This window comes from Helianthus annuus, chromosome 5 (assembly GCF_002127325.2).
Source record: "Helianthus annuus cultivar XRQ/B chromosome 5, HanXRQr2.0-SUNRISE, whole genome shotgun sequence".
NCBI classification, from domain to species: domain Eukaryota; kingdom Viridiplantae; phylum Streptophyta; class Magnoliopsida; order Asterales; family Asteraceae; genus Helianthus; species Helianthus annuus.
In genome coordinates, this window is record NC_035437.2 from 131,691,242 (window position 1) to 131,696,163 (window position 4,922).

At 33.4% G+C, this 4,922-nt stretch overlaps 1 long non-coding RNA gene across 2 annotated transcripts; it reads right to left on the bottom strand.

Annotated features, from left to right (window-relative positions):
- Positions 1-762: 762 nt before the first annotated feature.
- On the bottom strand, positions 763-3,476 carry LOC110939158. Of its 2 annotated transcripts, XR_002592017.2 has the most exons (7): positions 3,399-3,476; positions 3,037-3,103; positions 2,876-2,955; positions 2,095-2,413; positions 1,595-1,692; positions 1,129-1,389; positions 764-1,039 (listed from the first exon to the last, which is right to left on the bottom strand). It is a non-coding gene; the product is annotated as an uncharacterized LOC110939158 (long non-coding RNA). The 2 variants fall into 2 exon arrangements; XR_002592020.2 differs by lacking the exon at positions 1,595-1,692 and having other exon boundaries at positions 763-1,039.
- Positions 3,477-4,922: the final 1,446 nt, after the last annotated feature.

A 4,922-nucleotide genomic window follows, 5' to 3' on the forward strand; every position in this document is an offset into this window, starting at 1 on the left:
AGAAAACTGAGTTTTTAGTACATGCAAAAGCGTCCTAAAATGCTATTTTATAGGACCTTTCATTTAATAGGACCAACGGTAAAAGCGTTTCATGTAAAGGGGTCGTAATAAGTCCCGGAACTAAAAAAGTGTCCTAACATCTCAAATAAGATTATGAAACCAATTTTATGGTCACGTAATATGTCTTTGAACAACCAAAATAGTGTCCTAATAAAAACATATTAGGACACTTTTACGTTGTTCTAACATGTGCTTACATACTTTTAATATTTTGATACACTTACAAGCGTCCTTAGAAATTAATTGATAAGACCCTTATCATGTAACATTATAGCTAATTTAATACCAAGAAAAGGGTCCTAATATACCATATAAGATTATGAAACCAATTTTATGGTCGCATAATATGTCTATCACTACAAATAAAAAGCCATTCAGTGGCATACAAAAAGTGTCACAAAAACCAAAAAAAAAAGTGCCACTAAAGACCCTAGTTAGACTAAGCGGCACACAAAAGAAGTGCCACTAGAAGTAGTGTCACTAAAGCCTTTTAGTGGCACTTTTTAATCCACCACTACAAGCTTTTAGCCTTTTAGCAACACTTTTTATCTGCCACTACAACCTTTTGTGGCACAATTTTTGCCACAAATATCACATCAAATTAATGCAATTTTAGTTGTTTTAATATTAAATTAATATTAATTAATTAAAATTATTATTTATTAACAATATTAAACAAAAATAGAGCCATAAAATGTAGAAATCATAACATCATTAGTTCAAATAAAAGTTAGATCGTCTTCCGAACATTCAAACGTTTACAAACTAATGTCTAATAAGTAGCAAACTAACTCTAATGTTTGAATAAAACTAACAAATGTTATAATAAAAACTCAAGACTTCATTGCCTTCATGAATTTCTTTTGCAATCTTCATGTGTAATGATCCCCATGTTAATTCTCTCTTAGCAATCATATTCCCATATCATATTTCTTCTTGCGCTTACTGGTGCGACATCAACCAACTCATTGTATTCAACCTGAAATTTTACGATTAATGTTGAATCAATTAGCTCTTGTAACTATAGTTATTAAAGATGTAAGAGCAATTAATAAAAGGCAACCTCACCTCTTTTAACGCTGGTTTAAGCTATTCAACCAAAGATTATGTGGCTTTTTCAGTACCGCTTATTAGTAGTTAGAGCAAGCAGTTGATATCTTAGAGCACAACTTCATATCTTAAAGGTTGAAACTATAATTTTGAATATCTAAGAGTAATCAATAATATTGCTAAGTGTATATTTAAATGATAACCCATACCGTGCCAGAGGCGTCTCTTCCACCACATAGTAAAAACAGACCATCCGAGTGTCCACTAGCTGTTGCTTACCTGCAAAAAAACCAAATCTGCTGAAACGTCCAAACTTATATACATATATTTAGTTTGAGTTGGTATGATATCAGTAATACCAAAAACCAGATTCATGCAACTAAAACGACAAATTTACCACTAATTCAAGAAAAGGAACCAAGGTATAAAAAGTTGTACAATCTATACAATTACATAATACGTAAAATTTTTAAGTTTCATTTACATTGTAGCAGAAGGTTTGTCACCATCTAGATTTAACCTCTCATGCATATGATTTTTTAAGCAGTTCCAAACCCCAAGCAACGAACAATACTTTGTTTCCTACAAAAAATTATGCTATTAATAGTGATAGAAACTGGAAAATTTAATAACAAATTTAATAGAACAATGAAAAGAAATAAGCAGTGATTATAATCAGGTGCGTAGCCAAAAAAAATTTTCCTACAGGTTCGGAAATTTTCCAGACTTAAGGATTCTACGGGTTTGATGGCCAAATTTCTACAGGCGCGATGTCAAAATACACCTATATATAACACTAACAAAATTTTTGGTACGGGTTCGGCCGAACCCGTACCCTTCTATGTAGCTACGCCCCTGATTCTAATTCTAACCCACAAATAGCAAAATCAACTTACATGAAAGACTAGAGAAAACATGCATGCCATATAAAACATATACAACTGCACCGTATTTATGACTAATTCTATAAAATAAATCACAAACCTCAATATATATATATAATCAAACCAGTGTTTTATCTTAGTTGGTTTCCAAAGCCCTTGGTTGATTCATCTTTTCCATGGCCGACGTTGCTTTCCTCCATGAGAATCTAGCGTTCGGCGTTCCACCACCAATTGAAAACCCTAGTTTTGCTAAAGTTCCCCAAGGCTCCAAGCGCTTCGTTCCCGCGGCGCCATTCCTCAAAGATTGTTTGGCGTTAAGAACCAACTTTGGCACCAAATTAAAATCCGACATAAAATAGCCACGCATCACTATGGGCAAAACCAAAGACATATGTGACACTTATCATACACGAACAAACCTGCATAAATATCAACAATAATAAACAGACTTAAGTATGTCAAGTACTAAAAGATGTTACTCAATTACAGATTGTTAACGTTAGCATCAGGACAACTGAGTTAAAAACAAGCTGAACGCACAAAAACAGATTTCATAAGGTCAAATCTACAAAGTGGCTTCATTAATTAGCAACTACTTAAAATCAAAGACAAAATAATATTCATATTCATTAATGAAATTAAAAATATATATATATATATATAAAATGCAGAGCCACCTGTGAGTTATAGTCTACATCAGTTAAAATATAAGGAGAGATTATAAACTAATTATTCTTTAAAGTATTATATTGGCTGTTGTGTAAACCCTCTATTTCTCTTATTTTCTGTATAAGTAACCTACATATAGTTGTTATAGGTAAATGGATTACACACATCAACAAGAACTGATATATAAAGTGAAAACAATACTAAGTTCTTACAAGTAATGCAGTCATTTAAGCCGATTGCAATCATTTCTTCAACCTTTCCTCGTAAAATCCCATCTCCTCACATCAACATTCTGCAAATTAACCATAAAATTTCAAGAACCATTAAACTCCATGTTCGATTATCAAGACTTATGGTGGGAAGAAGAACTCACAAACTGCCATAGTCGTTTCAAACTTTACACTTGTTACCATCCCTAAGTCGCCTAAAACAAATCAAAACTAGAGAAACCAGAGTTAGATCAGGAAATATAGAATCATACAGTGCTTTCTTCCTCTTCGTAGAAACCAATATGTATTCGCTTTAGGGTTCATAAACCGCTAAACAATGAACACAAACATATGGAATATATATAGAGGTTGATAACATAACCTACAAAACTCCTAAAACTCCACAAATCTCTTCAAAATAAGCACCAACACAGATCCACAAACTAGATTTCTAGAACAATAATGAATTTTATTCAAAAAATTGCACTAAAAAGGAAAGATTTAAGAAGAAAACTAGGGTTCTTACCAGGTTTCTTCTGTGTGTTGCGAATTGAGAAAGAGAGGTTAGGGTTTTTGTCTCTTTAACTTTTTTTGGTGGTTCAATTTTGAGGTAATTAAGTTTTTTTTTTTTGAAATTTTTGGCGTTATTAATTGCCTAGGTGCAAACGAGTTGAGCCAAGCCCGAGCTCGATCAGGCTTGAGCTAGAGCTCGTTTTACATATGAAAGCTTGGAACCGAGCTCTCAGCTCCAAGATAACTTTTCAAACTCGAGCTCGAGCTCGGCTCGTGGTCGACTCGTTTAGTATTTATTAATTAATTTTATTAGATATAATTATTGTTATACATATGTTTTAGTTATTTTTTTATATTTATATAAATGGTAAATATTATTATTTAAATATATGTTTAATATATTAATAAAAAATATATAAAAAGAAAGCTCGTTAAGGCTCGCGAGCCGGCTCGAGCTCGATAAGCGAAGCTCGGGCTCGGGCTCGTTTACTAAACGAGCTTTGTTTTTAGGCTCGAGCTCGTTTAAGCTTAGCCCGTTCGAGCTTTTTTTCGAACCGAGCTCGAGTAGCTCGCGAGTAGCACGGCTTATTTGCACCTCTAATTTGCCGCTATCAAAAAAAATAGAATTTTTTCTAGGCTTTTATTCTTTTACACATTTTGCCCCAAAAAAACACAACTTTTTGGGCGTTCATTGTACACTGCTAGAATGGACATTTTTATGCGATTTATTCATTTTTTTGGGTGATTAATTGTTTTTGAACGGTGACAACCCAATGTCACACCGTCTAAACGGCGGTTCTAGCCAAGATTTGTTCAAACTACGTTGTCTTAACCGGGCCAGTGTTGGGTTGGTCAGACATGGTTACGGCGTTCCCCCGGAAACGCACGGGTTAACGTCAATTTGTTTTTAATAATAATCAACTTTTTGTGTTTTCTAATTTAAAATCATCAATGTTAAATTTTGTCAACCAAATGACATAGTTCAATTGGCATTGGTGGAGAAGTGAATATTTAGGTTTGAGGCTATTGTTTCAAGATCGAATTCGATCCCAACCAGTTTTTACTGCAGTGGACCTTCGATAGGGATTTTCCATGGAACTGAAGCTAGTGGGCTAGGACTACCCAGTGCTGTCTGCAGTCGTGAACGTATAGGGTCACCTTTTGCCATTAGGTTACCACTGGTAGCTGGACTTTTATTCCATTGGCTTTTGATGTGAAAGTTTACGGGCAAATAAGTAATTACATTAAGATACAACACCACGTATATGTTTGGACGCATCATTTTAAAATAATAGTGGCGTTTAATTTTAACAATACAACTTTTAAAGCAGTATAGTTGCATTTTAATTTTAACAATGCAACCTTTTTAATTAAGAGTTGCATTTACATTTTATTAGTGCAACCTTTCAAGAAAGAGGTTGCACTTTTTAATTAAGTTTTCAACTTTTTAGTAAAGAAGTTGCATTATATCTTCTAATGCAACATTTATATTCAACGAAGTTGCATTAGAGTCAGATGAAACTCATTTGAAAAAAGT